This window comes from Vanellus vanellus (genome assembly GCF_965231255.1).
Source record: "Vanellus vanellus genome assembly, chromosome: 3".
In the NCBI taxonomy this organism is placed as follows: Eukaryota; Metazoa; Chordata; class Aves; order Charadriiformes; family Charadriidae; genus Vanellus; species Vanellus vanellus.
In genome coordinates this window covers 91,815,332-91,832,469 of record NC_138907.1, presented here as the reverse complement: position 1 = coordinate 91,832,469, position 17,138 = coordinate 91,815,332, and the positions used below count along the sequence as shown (strand labels likewise).

The following is a 17,138-nucleotide window of genomic DNA, read 5'->3' as shown; positions in this document are numbered from 1 at the left end:
ATTTCTTTGAAAGATTAATTGTATTAATTTTAATGTTAGTAAGTGAAGGTCATTCATTTTTTTCTACCAAAATTTAGCCTCTGTTAAGAACCAAATATTTATGATCTTTTTAAGTAATTAGTATTTGACCTCCAGACTCCAACTATTTTGACATCACAAGTTTCCTCAGTCCAATATGGTTTCTTGCTCTAAGTAACTGATAACTTTTCTTAAATGAATTTATGTATTCTCAAATCGAACCCATGTAATCAATAAAGAAAAAGGAAAAAAAAAAAAAAGGAAAAAATTCCACCTCCCCTCTTTTATAGGTAGCCTCTGATTAATATAGGTCTAGCAAAGTCATGGGATACTGGCAACCGTGAGTGGTGAAAGTGATGACTTTCCTTCAATTTTTACAAAAATGTGAAGTAAGCTAAACCAAAAGAGCCTGTCTTTTAGTGTCTTGTGTTACTATTAACTCTTGAGGAGAAAAGTACTCTAAGCCGTGCAGCAATCTCATAATTTACTGGCATAACAAAGGAAAGCATATGTGTTGGAGAGAAAAGGGAATTGAAAAGAAAAATCTTATCAGTAAATATTATTGGGAGATTCATTGCATGGAATGTTCAATATGTTGCTGAAAATACAAAATGAGTTTGTAATCTCCTCAGACCTCCACTAAGAAAGGTGCTTACCTGATTGATCCATCTTGGGGTTGTTTTTCATATCAGAGATGTATCTTGGAAAGTATCACTTATTTAGAAAACAAAGTTTAGAATGCTTTAATAAAGGACTATTTATTTCTGTCGATATTGAATGCAAGTATTTGTCATGATAGCTCATAATTTTATATTCATATTTTTTAGGAAACTAGGTTTTGTATCTTGAGAACTATTAGTTTAATTTATCACACATACTACCTCAGAATAAATTGGAATATAACTCTTTGGCATTGAATTTATCCGTAGCAAGTTTCTTTCATATGAATTGTTTGACTTGAATATGTGTTATAACTATATTGTTATTAGTCTTTATATCCATTCTGGAAGATTTTATCATCTGCACTAAAATTTTCATACCAGTTATTTTAAAGAATATTCATACTGCAAAAGAGATTAGAATAATATTTATAAAGCATTACAACTTTTTAAAGAGCAGTATTGCTTTAGGCATAATAAGAACCTTGCTTTTTTTTCGCTCAGTTAAAACACTTGATCTCTAAATGATCAAGTTAAGTCCATATGTCTAATATCACTGTGCAGTAAAAATAAAGATGAAAAGTGAAATTCACTTTTGCTGGATACAATGCATACTGTGAATGCCAAAAATTAGGGATAGCAGTTGGCTTTAGTTTCCTGTTACACATGGAAGTAATAACAGTTCAATAAAGTGTGTTCAGTTGGATTAGATGGTTAGTTTCCATATTGTTATTCCATCCTTGCTGTGAGGTCTCTCATCATAGAAATAAGGTGAATAAAAGTACATGGGTTATTTTAAAAGTTTAACTGTCACAAACGCTTTGTGGTGAAGTGCACTTCAAGGAAAAGAGTACGAATGGAAATGATGGCTTTCACTCATGAACTGTAGGAGAAAACTATATTGAAGAGTTTTCTTTTTGCATATGAGAGATTAAAAACAGTGATTGGAGAGCATATTAAATAAGATTTTTTTCTGTGTGAGATACAGAATATTTTAAAGGGGCACATTATTGTATTAAGTAGTCATATACTCTGATTTCTCAAACACATAAAACTAAGAACAGGATGAAGTGGTGTAGTTAAAACTCTACGTGATATGACTTTGCTCTTTGGACTCATGTTTTGTATACGATCTCAGTGGGTATTCTGAATTGAGCAACAGATGACAGGATAAACTCAAGACAGGTACAGTTAATACTTCATATTGATTGGGCAGGAGTGCTGATCAGCTTGAGGGTGGGATGGCTCTACAGAGGGATCTGGACAGGCTGGATTGATGGCCCGAGGCCAATGGTATGAGATTCAACAAGGCCAAGTGCTGGGTCCTGCACTTGGGTCACAACAACCCCATGCAGTGCTACAGGCTTGGGGAAGAGTGGCTGGAAAGCTGCCTGGGGGAAAAGGACCTGGGGGTATTGGTCAACAGCCGGCTGAATATGAGCCAGCAGTGTGCCCAGGTGGCCAAGAAGACCAACGGCATCCTGGCCTGTATCAGGAATAGCGTGGCCAGCAGGAGTAGGGAAGCGATTGTCCCCCTGTACTCAGCACTAGTGAGGCCCCACCTTGAATACTGTGTTTAGTTTTGGCCCCTCACTACAAGAAAGACATTGAGGTGCTGGAGCATGTCCAGAGATGGGCAATGAAGCTGGTGAGGGGTCTTGAGCCCAAGTCTTTGAGGAGTGGTTGAGGGAGAGGTTGAAGGAACTGTGGTTGTTTAGTCTGGAGAAAAGGAGGCTCAGAGGAGACCTTATCACTCTCTACAGCTACCTGAAAGGAGGTTGTAGCAAGGTGGGGGTCGAACTTTTCTTGCTACTAACAAGCGATAGGACAAGAGGAAATGGCCTCAAGTTTCACCAGGGGATGTTTAGATTGTATATTAGGAAAAGTTTCTTCACCGAAAGGGTTATCAAGCATTGGAACAGGCTGCCCAGGGAAGTGGTTGAGTGACCACCTCTGGAGGTATTTAAAAGACATATAGGCACTTAGGGACGTGGTATAGTGGTGGAATTGGCAGTGTTAGGTTTGCAGTTGGACTTGATGATCTTAAAGGTCTTTTCCAACCTAGACAATTCTATGATTGTATTCTGTATAAAAGCTTGCAGAACTGTCACGTTCAGCAGAAGGGTACTAAACTACTTTTGCATTAGGCATATGGTTGGAGTGCAGTTTGAGAAGCCTTGGAGAGGGGCCCGCTGAGATGTCACTTCCAAAATAATGAGGTATTTCGTGTGGAAATCATGAGTACATTATTCACTTGTAATATAAAAAAAAGTAAATCCAGCATTTCTGTCTGTTAAAAAAGGGGGGGTGGGAGGGGGATTGAAGAGAAGAGGAGGGGAAGAACAAGAAAAAAGAGAGAAACAGGTTGTTTTCAGAGATGAGGGGGGAAAGTGAAACATGAGTAGATTTTGTTAAGTTGTGTGATAAAAGGCTCATCTCCACACACACAAGCGAAAGGAGCCCAGAAACACAATGATAGCCAGGGGAACCCCAATAACCCAGTTTGGGAAATGGAGCCCCCGACCCAGCTCCTGCCAGGGCTGTCCCCAGCCTCAGCCCCATGGGCCAGGTCGGGGACACCCAGCACCCCAGGAGTCAGGGACACTCTGGACCACTCTGCAGACTGAGGGGTTGCTGCCTGCCAGTGTTTGGGACTTCTTATATGATGTAGGGAGGAGCATTTTGGAATCATACAAGACTTACGGGATGTTCAGAGGAGGAACCAAAGGTGGGGGGAGGTGGGAACCAAGGTGATTTGAGGAGGACTAGGTATGGGAAAACTAAGAAATAAAGGGATAAAAAGGACTGGCTGCATATAAACAGGCCGGTTGGTATGACTGGCCCTGCCCTGTGCCTGATCAGCATGATGTGTCCAGTCTTCTCATTCAACTCCATTTCTAACTATTTTCCTGGGTGAGATTCACTCTTTTCTGTGTGTGCGTGTGTGTATGGAGGTCTAAGCCCCAGCCACTGGAGTCAGAGTATGGGTCATGGAGACCAGCGTGCCTGCGGTGCTGGTCTGGCCGTGGGCGAGTTTGTGGGTGCCTGTTGCTCCCAAATATCAAGCTGGACTAGCTGGGGGTAGGTTAAGTGAATCAGAGGTGTGTGTGTATGTATGTATGTGTATATATATGTATGTGTGTGTGTCTGACAGGGAGTCAGCTGGCGAAGTTGGCAACTGGAGGAACCAGCACATCCAAGCCAGCTCCTGCAATGCCTATGGGGTCTGGGGTCAACTGAGAGACCCATTGGTGGTGTGTCTGGCAGTGAGTGAGACAGCTGTGGAGATCGAGGATCTAGGGCAAGCTACTGGACAGACAATGGTATCGAAGCCCAGTTACTGTAGGAATCTGCAGAGTGTGTCTCTGTTGTGGTATGTAAATTGGGGTGAATGTCTGTCCCCGCAGCTGGAGTGGGACTCTGAGTAGGGAATTGTGTGTGCAGGTGCTAGCAACTGGAGAGACCGAGGATCTTGGTCTTAGGAATTTGTATCAGGGTAATCCGAGTGCATGTTGTATTACTTTACCTTTCACTTTTGTTAATCCTGTAATTGCTTTATTTTAATTAATTTGTAATGTTTCACATTGTAAGTGTCTGCTGTTCCAGAGCTACTTGTAGGTAAGGTTGACCAACCTATATGCATGTTGTTTCTCTAATTAAAGCAATGTTTCTGAAATTGTTAAGCTCTAATCCATGGCTACTTTCAGTAACACCCCTGTGGTAAAAAGCTACCTTACAGAGCAGCAGCTTGCAATCCCACTTCCTCCTTATCATTGTTATCGTACCAACAAAATGAAGATGATGATAGAATCATAGAGTATGCCCGTGGTGTGACACAACTTCAGAAGGAAGTGCAAGACATAGTAGGGGACTATAAAACAATAGATTATACAAAGGAAACTTGAACTCAATTGCATGAAGAACTGATTCTTGATTTTCAAGTCTTTCATGCTTGCAATGGTTCATAACCATATCAGATCTCCTTATTTGTAACTGCTACTGTGTCATCAGTGTTCCTATTTAAGTGGCACGTGTTGCTTTTTTCTTGCAAATGAAGGGATTGTTATTCTGCTGGGATGAGCCTTTGAATGTAGATGTATTGATGTCTGTAGAAAGATGAGTTCTTTCTGAACGGAGTACTACTGTTGAGCTGGCAGTGTGACGGGGGGTAGGGAATCCAAACATACAGCTGTAATCCTGCAGTAACCCACTATCATAATTTGAAGGAGTGTTGTAGATGATAAAGGTTTTGGTTTCAGCAATGAGTCCTTACTGAAAGGCTCATCTAGAAATAACTCAAAGGTGACCTTTTTTTCTTTAAGCAGTCATTACCATCATCTCTTTATTATTTTGGAATTACTTATCTTTTACTGTGGTACATAATATATTAGAAAGCTAACTTACACTGAAGGTCTTCAGAATTTTATTGTGGTCTAAGCAGCATATCAGACTTGAAGAGAATTCTTAGATTCTGTTTTAGGAAGGTCGTAAATGAAACTCTCTTTCTTTCCTCTAAAAGCAGGTGCCTTTTCAATATGAAATCTCAAAACAGTTACATTTTGTTTGTACATAATGTATTAGAAGAGATTTTTTGAAATGTGGGTATGGCTGAAAATTTCACGGCAGTCTGAAGAATGCTGTTGGGTATTTCATTAAAAACATTTTGAATGACACAATTTTGAGAGAGATTTCATGTAAGCCTGAAACAAATAGCTTTTGTTTTTTAAAACTGAATTTTTAATAGTCACTAATATAATATGCAGTTCTTGGCATTTGCTGGTTTTATGTAGCTTCTGTGTGTGATAGAATGTGTACATATTTTAAACATTAGAGTCTATTCTGATTAATTTCTGACACATTTGAGTCCAATAAATAGGAACTGTTTGACTGCAAACCTTCGTCAGCACTGAATTGGCATAGTATAATACGTCATGTTCTTTCTTGTTAATCAAGTCACCTTTCTTAGCCTTCTTTATCCAAACTCTTTTACAAAGCTTGTACTACTGTTCTGAGAGGAGAAGACAATTTGGTGGGGAATGTATTTAGAAATTGGAAATTGAGGAGAACATAATTATGATTACTAGGGAAGTTTATAGGTTGTTGTTGAGGATATGTGCCTGTTGGGAAAGGATTAGGAAGTGGGTACTGACTAGTGACTTGATTTTTCATTTCCTGTTTTTTAGGGCTTGTACATCAAATGTGTTGTACCATTCCTGCTTTCTGTGGGAATGTATATGGGAAGGTTGTATTATGGTTACAATAGTATCGTGGTTACTGTTTTCTGATAGGACTGAAATAAGTGTAGGGAATTAGCACATGCCATCTGACATTGATCTCACAAATACAGAAAATGAATGTCATGGGAAGGTCTTGGTGGTTTCTACCCATTCTCTACAAATAATGGCTAAAATACGGAAAAATAGAAAATGCTTTATTAATTTAAGAAATTTAAAATTCCGTTTAGGAATTTTGATTTTTTGTGTACATCAATAATATTATAGCAGAATACACCATAGAAATGTATGCTGTTACTAAAATATAAGAAATGCACATGACTCAAGAAAAATGTTAGCTGGCCTGACAAAGATTGTTGCTGTCTATAAAATAACTAGACAGAATCACAGAATGGTTAGGGTTGGAAGGGACCTCTGGAGATCATCTAGTCCAACCCCCAAGACTACACAGTGTTTTTTTTTTTTGTAAAGTGTTGCACAGATGTAAAAAGGAACATATTTTCTTCATTCTTGTGAGAACAGAGCGGTTCTGGTTTAATTGTAGTTTTCTCTCTTAGTAGCACAGTTTCTTTTCTTATTGCTGGGTAGCTACTTTGTGACTGGGTATCTGGCTACATCATGTGAGGATCTGGGGAACAGGGAGTGTTGGGTCAGCTACCAAAGAAACGTAGAGGTGGACAGAGTTCATTCCTCAGGAGTCCTTCCAGAGGACTCAGTGTGTTTCTTGGGATTGCGTAGGGGTTTCAGTCTTCCAAAAAGTTAATATTAATCAGAGGATAAGTCCCAGCAAATTCAATGAAGTAACCTGTTTCTGAGGACTGAGTTATGTGATCTTATTTTTTTCAGTTCTTCAGTACTGTATCTGAAAATTGGATATAATAATCTTTGTCTATTTGGATTGGTGGTGCTTTAGATTTCCTCTTGCTGGTGCAAAATAAGGCCTAATCTCCAGTAAGCGGTGTAATTTCCTGCTAGTGTGTGACATTAGGAAAAAACATTACATGAGCTATTTTTGTGAGAAGCATTTCAGGAAAAGGAAAAGTGGATGTGTCTAGGAATGCCTTTCAAAGATGTAAGAGTTTCACAACAATTTTATTCTAAAGCAGGTTATCATAGAAAGAATTTGCCAAAATAAAAAAAGCTTGAACAACCAGAATAAAATTATTCAATTATTTCAGCAGGATGAAAATTTAAAGTAAAATAGCCCTGAGGCTGATACTGGACAGGAACTGTCTTAAGTAACTATTATTTTGCAGAGTCCTGACAAAAAAAAAAAAAAAATCATCTTTCCAACATAATGCTTTCAGAATGTTTGAATTTTTCATACCACTGCATTATGTGTCTTTAGAATTTGGGATGTTGAGATATTCCAGACACTCCCATTACTTCAATTTTCTAACGAGCTGAAGTTATTCTCAGTGAAGCTGTGACAGTCCTCCATGGCTCTTTGTGGTGCTTTGAGGAAGTGACTGCAATGCAATACTTCAAAATATTTGCGAGACCAGGTTTAAATTTCAGATTATGCATTTCTGTCTGTACTTAGTGCAATAGGAACCAGTTAATAACGTGAAGAGGTCTGTGGGGTTTATTTTGAGATTATGGTGAATAACATCAAATCTTGTACTGGTGCCACTTAAAATCTAATTTTAACAAACAGGCTGTAAACTCGTATCAAAGTCTCTCTTTATTGAAAGCAACACTTCCAGTTTAATTGTTATTCATTTATATTTAAATGGTTTCATTCTTACAGTATGTGTTGAATTAAATTGCCTTTTGAACTGACCATTGAGATGTAATGGAATCTATAAGTCTTAAGAAGTTGGAAGAGTTTGAGGTACAAATTATTAGAACTACTTAATTATAGAAAAGAAGGAAGTTTGAAATAATTCTCTGTTCAGCTGGAGAAATGATAAAAGAAAACTCAAACATGTTTTTCCAAGTTGATAAGAAAGGTGATTGAGCACAGGCCAGCCTGGACAGCTTTTCATAGGACACAGACTTTTTTCACTGTTGAGTACCATTTCATGGAATGGCTGAACAAAGAGGATGTGGACTAAACGTAACACAAATTCCTAAAAACAGGGCATGCTAAAACATGCAGGTACAGAAGTATAGTTGTTCAGCTGACATAAGAAAACTATTAAACCTGAATTGATGTTTTTTAACTTTGCTTTGACACAGTCACAGTAGGTGGTAAAATTGGAAGAGAAGAAATATTGACACAGCGTGGTCCTTCATTTACTCTCCTATTTAACTTTGCCACTTGCTCTGTTAGCTCATGTAGCAGGAATCACAAGCTATAGAAGCCTGGTTTTATAGATCACAACATCAGTTTCTGTCACTAGGAGTATGGTCTAAGAAAAGTTGGTATAGAATATAAAGAAAAGGTGGAATAACCACAAGGAAGTAAATTCAAGGTGGGCATAAAGTGTATAATAATACCATAGAAAAAGAACCGTGATTTGAAGGAAAAGAAAATCAAAACATACCAAAACAAGCCAGAATAATGGAAAAGAATAATGTTATTTCCTAATTAAGGAATAGTAAGGGAAACATCATCAACATAAAGCTGCCATTCAGTGACTTGAGTCAAAGGTGTATGTGAAAGGTGCATGATGATGTTCCCTGTGTTTATAAAATATGAATAAAGGCAGTTCAGTAAACCCCTGATTTATGATGCAGCGTGAACTAGAAGCAATTTTTTCTATGCAAGTCTGAAAACTTGCATTGTATTAAATGCCATCAGCATATTTTGATAAGCAATGTAGAAAATAAAAGTGAATAGGCAAAATGGCGTACAAGTATCTAAAGGGTGGGTTGAAGGAGGATGGAGCCAGGCTCTTTTCAATGGTTCCAAGTAACAGGACGAGGGGCAATGGGCACAAGTTAGAACACAGGAAGTTCCGTTCAAATACACGGAAACACTTCTTTACGGTGAGGGTGACAGAGCACTGGCACAGGCTGCCCAGGGAGGTTGTGGAGTCCCCTTCCCTGGAGATTTTCAAGACCCGCCTGGATGCAGTCCTGAGTAATGTGCTCTGGGCAATCCTGCTTTAGCAGGGGAGTTGGGCTAGATGATCTCTAGAGGTCCCTTCCAACTCTGATAATTCTGTGATTCTGTGAAAATGTTACAAAGCCAAGATTTTTCAAAGTAAATAAAGCTGTGTTACTTATCAATAAAAACTAAAGTTTTAAAAAATAATGTTAGTGAGATTCAACACTGATACTGAAAAGTTCAGTAAAGTCAATATAAAGAAATTATCTTTCCTATTAGGAATTAGACTTATGAATGTAATGGGAATCTTTCATACTAATTGTCAAACTAAGAGTTATTTTGTATCTTTAAGAGCTTTCTGAAGAGCTTGAATACAGGAATAAACATTGGAAACTTTCTGTTTTCTTCTGCGAATAGAAGAACATGTTTTGTGCCTTGTACTGCACTGTGTGCCCCCTTCTAGACCTTTGCCCCTCATTGCTACAGTGCCTGCATAGTACCTGGGGCTTGCGAGCCCGGCTGTAGGGATTTGGTGGTTGTGTTTGTCTGGCAGAGGTGGTATTTTTCTGAACCTGTATCACTTTCAAAAGGGAACGAAAATGTAACAAGTGATGTCTGTTCACAGGGTATTGCCTGTGCTTTCTCCACACTAACTTTTTGAGGCCAAAATTGTTCTCGATGTTACACCAAAGTCTCTTATTATACAGTTTGACTCACTGTGTGGAGGTATCTTAATTTTCATCTTGTTTCATGTTCTGATACCTATGACCAATAAGAAAGTCTTGGTTTATAGCTGTAAGAAGTGCAGCACAAGGTGAATGGACTTCTAAGAAGTTTTGTTTGATGTTACCATGTCCTAAAGTCCAATTTACTCACCAGAATTTATGCATGCTTATTTCATTTTTGATGGGCGTAGGGAGGAACAAATTTCTCTAAAATGCAAACAGAAAAATCATTATAATAATGGCATGTGTTATCAGTTCAGGCTACAAGGGAGTGTTGTGTTCCTCTAGGTTGGAATAAATTTGTTACTGAGGAGAGAAAAATGGTTTAATAAATGAATATAGCCAAATGCTAAACAAGACACACAGTAATCTGTCTGTAGTGTGTAAAACTCCCAAATACATTTCTTAAAACAAGCAAACAACCCCCAAATCCTAAAATAACATTCAAGTTGGAAAATGAAGTGCTCAAAGATTGTGGTGGATTTTGTAAAATCTGCCCCAAAATGCTCTCTCTAAAGTTGTAAACACAGAGTGTTTACATGTCCAATTAGTCCAGTCTTTAGACACAACAAAAATCAAAATGTCTTATTCATCTGCAGCTCGGCTTGAAATCTCTTCAGCTTCTGTGAAACACTTTGTGAAAAGGCCCATGCAAGAGCGGGCACGCGTGCTAAGAGATGTCCCGGCTGTGTGGATGCTCATGCACACTCGCTCCTCTTGTTTTTGGGGACACTCTCATTCCCTGCATGAGAGGGAACACAAACTAGTGCCCTGACAGCACTGCCTGCAGGCAATGTTTTGGCCAGCCATTCATGGCACATCCTTCTGACGGCAAATGATTAACCCAAGCTTGAATCCCACTGGTGCCGATTTGGACATGGGTTTCTATACAGTGAGAGTGTGCCCTGTCTACTTGGCTTTTGGTCCGTCCTGTCTAAAGATTCTGGGTTGGAGAAAGCTTTTTCCCTTGCACCATGGAAGTATACTCACTGCTGGTAGGAGCTAAAGCTGTTTCTTTTTTTCTATAGAGAGGTAGAGGCAAGAATGAGATGGGACCTTGGTGGTTTCCATAGGCACTGAAAAGAGAGGGACAGTAAGCGCTGCCTCATTAAGAGTCTTTAATAACCGAGACAACAAGGCTACCAGTAAGGTTTTGATGGGCCATTTACAGTGTATGAGAATAAACATCTCCCCTCTTGCAATACGTGACACACACTGGCTTTGCCGCTATGGGATCGGCGTTCACAGACGGAAAGGTTGGGGAGGACAACAAGCACGTGTCAGTATCCAGCTCGCGGTGGATGGAGCAGGGAAAGCTCAAGACATCGGGTGACTTGAGACTGCCTCAAGTCAGACGGTGGTGGTAGGCAGTACCCAGCAAGATCAGGCACTTTTTAGGAAAGCATTCAACTGAGAAAAGAGTATTTTTAAAGCTTGGCATTAATTTGTATGCTTTCTATAGAGTTACTTATTTTCAAGTAATATATAGAATGAATGCTTTTGGCACTAAAGCAAAATAGCCATCTCCTGTCCATTTTCAGCTATGCTGTCTGTTAGGCAGCGGGCAGCGTTTCTTCCAGATGCATCAAACCCCATGTGTCTTCTTGTGTCTGAACTGGTTTTCCTGTATTGGTAATGTAGGCAAGTGTGCCGCTGAGTACTTTCTCGTTTCTTAGGCAAATACTTGAAGAGGCACAAGGAGTTTATCCCAGGACAATGCAAAGTGGTAAAAGTGGCAGGATACACAGAGAGTCATTGTGGTTCAGTGAAATCAAAAGTTTTGGCTACTGAATAAGTTCAGTGTTGGATTCACCTTAATCAGTCGAGTGTATAGTGTTAGGTATGCTCTTAATGTATTTACTGAGGACATTTTTTCCACGTTCTGATATTGAACTTGGCATGCAAATGATTATATGCCTGAGGCTGAAATCCAGCATCATTGTCCTGCTGATGCATCTGTGTTCATTCATTGTGATTTATAACTTTGAACAATGTGTCTGGCCTTCCATACACTAATTCTCAAAAAGACCAAAAACATGAGCACTGAGGCAGAATTAAAATTTTCTTTGCTGTGCGCTCCCCCTCATTTGCATGTTCATCTTTCTAGCTATTAGAAATTGTTCTTCTACGGGAAGGAAATGTTTCGTGTTTATACTTACTCTAAGGTACAGTTTACATTTACAGTTTTAATTCAAACTGTTTTGATTAGAACTATGTTGTGATTCTAACATTACATTTCTGATAGCCCATGGAGCTGACAGAGATGAGCTTTTACTCCAACTAGTGAGGAGGGCAAAAAAGCTTCCGTGGACTGCATATCCTATGTCTTTTGATCTGTGATGTGGTGATATTTTTCCATTTTTATCTCTAATACCATATTAGAGTTTGGTAACATCAGCATTTTTAACTGTTATGTAAACATAACTAGTGACTATTTAGGAGGACATCAAAACTATGAACTTTCCTATAGCAATTTTGGGTAAACGTTAAAGCTGTTACTGAGCAGGCCTTTATATTATACCATGCCAAATTGCCAATTTGTTGCTTAATTCAAATGAATATTAAAAAATCCCTTCCATTTTAATAGGCTTTACAGTGCTTTAAACTCTGACTCTAGTCTGATAATGATGATCTGCGGCAGGACTCTAGAATAAGGCAACTCTGCAAAGTAATTACTACCTCAAGGATGTTTATTGTCTCTTCTGCTTGAAAACCTAACAATACCATGTTTAACTTGCTTTATTTTGTTTGGCATTATCTTTTCTTCTGAATGAGTTATGAGTCACTTTAGAACTCCAAGTAAGCGGAGCTTTGAACAGCCATTTACAATGGTGTGCCCAGAAGTCCCCTGTAAAAGTGTGGTAATGATCTTTCTTCCAATTTCCAGGGCTTTAGAGCTATAAAAACTTCTTGGGTGGTTGAAGTCTCTCTACCTTTGGCATCATTTCTCAAAAGACTTCAATGGGATGCTAGAATCCTTTATTAGCCACAGGTATAGCAACTTAATATGCACTAAGGAACCCTGGAAAGCCAGGGTAAAGAATAATGTGGGGTTTTTTAGTTGCACTGTATGTCAGGTTTACTTCTTTGGAACAGCTACTCAGGAGCTTGTCTTATTTGCTTAAAATTTACTTTAAAGGGTTGGTTTGGGGTTATGAAGTGTTGATTCGTGAAAGCATGTTGTGTTTTTTTTTTTTTTTTTCCCCAGCCTTTCATATTTTGATATGGCCATTAAAAATGGTCTGGCTAGACCATCAGTTTAGAGCAACAGTTGTAGTTCAGAGTAGCATGACTGAAAAAGAGTGGTCCGTGGCATATAGAAATTGATGCAGAATAGACCAAAAAAATACAGTACAAAGCAGAAAAATCTCTGGTTGCATGTTAATGGCTCACTGAAGTTTCAAAAATACTATGTATAAGGAACATTGTGTTGTTTTTTTTTTTTTTCTTTTCTTACAGGTTTACTTTAAGTAATACATAAAAGGCCTATAAAACAGTGTGCATTTATTAATGTTTTATGTATGCACATGAGCTCAAATTATTTCAGTTCTGTGCTGAATGTGTTCATAGGGGAGGATGTAAAAAGAGCCTCTTGAACTCTTCTGTGCTTCTGTGCCCTTCCAGAGTGCCGTGAATTTTATACTGTTGCTGTTGGCTACATTAAGATCCTTAATACAGAAGAGAAAATGGAGGCTGCAGTTTTACTGCCTAAAAAAACCTAGCCTAGCAGCTTCTGCTGTGACCTTGAGAAGGGAACTGCCTGCTCTCCCTGGGGACACATACAGCTTGTCAGTGCCCCAAGTGTCACCCTGGCTTAAAGTCTCAAATCTGGACATGTGATTGTAGGATAACTTATGGCAGTGCTGAGTTTCCATATGGTAGTTTAGACAGGCACAGAGGAAGAAATCTTGGAATAGTCTTTTTTGTCCAGTAGTCCTTTTGAATGTAAGTGGGCACATGTTCATCGCTATCATGTAAGGATGCAGCAATTAAAAAGCTACAATTAAAAAGCTACAAAAGAGTTTAAAACCAATTAAGAATTCCTGAGTGGCAGACGTAAACCCAGATTTAGTTCCTGAGAAAAATAAAATTGCGAACTTCAGTCAGTTAAGTGAGAAGAATAACACCACTGGGAAAGAGCCCTGCATGCCCCTCTGTTCCTATGGCCTTATCTGGGACGATGCTTTAGACTGCTGGGGAAAGGTCTGTTATATACTGTAACACCAACATAAGGGAATGAATGTGAGTTACTCTCCTAGTTTTAAGATATGATTCATGTGCTGTATATAGGCAGTGCCAGAGATGCTTTATGCAGTTGTGCTGTGGTTGCTATCACAGTGGGATTTTGAAAGGCGGCTTTATTGAAAGAGCAATAGCATCACACATGTCTGTCTACGTCCCGCTGGAAATGTTTGTTACCGTTACCACGCTTAACAGTGAACGTCAAAGCAGGAAACCAAGTTATAGGCACACATAGCGCAAGTCATTCTGCTGACAGTTATCTCACAAGGAGCAAAAATCGATGAGGATTTCATGCTAGACGTGACTGAGTCAGGAAGGAGGGTCTACTTCCACTGTACTGAAGATCGCAGCGGTCATTTTATAAAACACCCTTCAAAAGGGTGAAAAAGTTTCCTACAAAGAGCCAAACCCATCTTTTTTTAATCTATATATGGAAGTTTCTGACTCTGGAAAAGTTGATCCGCGTAGCTGGAATTGTTCCTAAGATACACTGGCTTGGAAATAATATTTTGCTCCCTGTCATCACTGAATGAGTGCCTTTTGCCTGTGTTATAGCAAGTGGAGTTCTGATCACCCAACTGCATTTTGCTGAAGCACTGAGCATAAACAAGTGACTAGCAGCGCAGTAACTTTGATGACTGAGGAGTGTAAGTATCTCCTTGGATGGAAGTCAGAAGCGGGGGGCAGAAGCGTTTCGCTCTCTCCCATCATTTGGTGAAAAAGTACCATTTCTCCTGTATGTTTTAAAGAAGCTGCTATCCTACGTTTGAGGTAATGCAGATTGGGAAGGAATATAGATAAAATGTGGCTTTCTACTCTAGGTAACATTAAAAAAACACCTGACACTTTGGCAGGGAGGTGATAGGAAATGCAAGCTGCTGAGATTTCAGAGCCATTGTCTGGATACTGTATCCTCTCCTTCCCCACGTGCCTCTGGCTCTAAGTCATCCATGGTGAAAATGTAGGTCCAGGCAATGAAGTCAGTGGAATTAAGATTTCAGTCTGAATACCTCTTTTTTTTTTTTTTTCTTTTTTTCTTTTTTTCTTTTTTTAGTGATCCACTTCTTTTACAAGTCAGTGCATGGTAGGGATGGTTGGCCCTAAGTGTCACTAGTTAATTTTTTTTTCTTTAACTGGTTGCACATGTGTAGAATTGGAAAGCTTGGGTTCTTTACAGCAAAAACGACAGTGCTTTGCTTTTTTGTACCTTCTTTTGTTCAACCAACGATATTTGTTGTACTGCACATTGATGAATAACCTTGCAATAAGTAAATCCCTGAAAAGTGCAGTCTTTGAGCAAAGAAAATGCCAGGAGTGTACTCTAATGTTACAGTGTTATGAATAATATTCTTGATATATTATAAGAAAAAGAAAAATGCATGTCACTGGGTCTTCTAGAAAGGAAATGTCTCATGTTTTTGCTCTCTCTAGTTTTGTTGATTTCAGGAATATTGTATCAGAATCTTGTATGGGTTTGTACTTTATATTACATGAATAACCAGAGCTTATTATATATTAGGAAAGACAAATGAAGCTATTTAGAAGCTAGATATTAGCATAAACTTGTAACTTGGACACACTTATTTTAAGCTATATTAGTCAAAATGTTGTATATTTTTTGAGAGGACTCAAGCTTCCTCGACACAATGATTCAGTTCAAACTTGCACTCATGCCACATCAAAAGGTAGAAGCAGCAGTTAAGCAGCAGTTAAGAAGGAGTCCTCAGCGTCGGTGAGTCCTTCAGAAACACCAGTTAACTATTAGAAGTGTGTCTTGCCTTGCTGGAAGTTATGCAAGGCAATGCAGTACATTTATGGACATCACACAACTGTCTGAAAAATAGGCCACAATTACGGTGGGCCTGTTGTGGAGAGTCAGAAAAGGTAATTTTATTTTTTTTAACCCTTAATCTTAAAAGCCATTTGTGAGACTATGCCGTTTTCCTTTTTTCAGTCCTTCTCCTACATAGCTTTCTTTTTAAAAGGGTCTTTTTTTTTTCTTTATATGGTACATGTAGTTAGACTAAGGAGTCTGTATTTGGTTACCTAAATGTGGATTTTTTTTAAAGTCAGGCCACATATCTGTCCTGAAGCTTACTGAAACATTCCTGCTGGCTTCTTTCTCTTAAAACTTAACATTCACGAAAAACAGAGTGATTATTAGGTATATGAAAAAGGTAATCTCCCAGTTCTTCCTTTTAAAGTTGATATTCCATATATTATCAGCTTAAGAAATAAGATGAAAAGGACATAGTCACAGTGATACTTTTTCATAGGAAAGTGCTGAAAGAAAAAGGAAAGAAGCATCACAACTTAATGCCAGTGACATTAGTAACTGGTATTGATCTATGTGTATTGAAGTTCTCTGTTCAAGCGTAATTGCACCACTGACATCAACAAGTCAGTCATTAGTTAACTTGGCAGAGCCAGCATTTCAAAACTCTGTGAAGAAGCTTTTCTTGACTAACTGAAATCTTTAGCAAGGTGCTTTTTGGGAGAGATCAGGCTTTTATGTAGAGGCTTTGCACTCATAACTGTGTGACTGAAAAGGAGTTGGGTTTTTTGTGCATGTATGCCCATTTAATTACTGGTTTGAGAACATCGTTTAAATTTAGAGTGCTCTAAAAATAAGAAAATAAGAAAGTGTGTTGTTTAAAATGTTCTCTTAATATGGATTATAGTTTTGGGAGTATTTTATTTTTTTCCGACAGTGCAGCACTTTCATGGTTAACCGTGGTCTGTTTCATGGCTTACAAAATAAATGATCAAATTCAGCTTCACAGGGACAGATTGATATTTGGCTTGCACATGTATTATGCTAATAGGTACAGAAATCTATTATGCTAATATATCAAGAATTTCTTTTGAAATAAGAATAAAATTAACATTTGGAATAAAAATTATTTTTCATTTCCTTCTCTCTGATTTATTTCCTCATCTGTGGGCTGAACTTGCCTCAGAGCAAGCATTATTTAAAGGTGGGATTCTTTCAAAAAAGGATAGCCAAGAATTATTGCAAGCTGTGTTTCAGGCATCTTTCCATACTAAATTCAGTTTTCATATGCCAGGGATGTGCACCTTTTAATGACTTAAATTGTAGAAAGTTGTCTGACTTATTTCTATTTAATATGTGTGAACAGTCTGATAAAAAGTAAGCAGAAATAATTGAAGCTTCACTCTGATCCCATGGTGAAGCTGCTACTCATTATTGCTTCTTCTGAACACCACAGCTAAATACACTTTAGATGGCATAATAAAATTAGCT

The 17,138-nt window shown here is 38.4% G+C and overlaps 1 protein-coding gene across 2 annotated transcripts in view; it reads left to right on the top strand.

Moving 5' to 3' along the window:
• The window catches only part of BCKDHB (branched chain keto acid dehydrogenase E1 subunit beta), a 138,019-nt gene that overhangs the window by 84,642 nt on the left and 36,239 nt on the right, over positions 1 to 17,138 (top strand). The gene's annotated exons all lie outside the window — the stretch shown is intronic.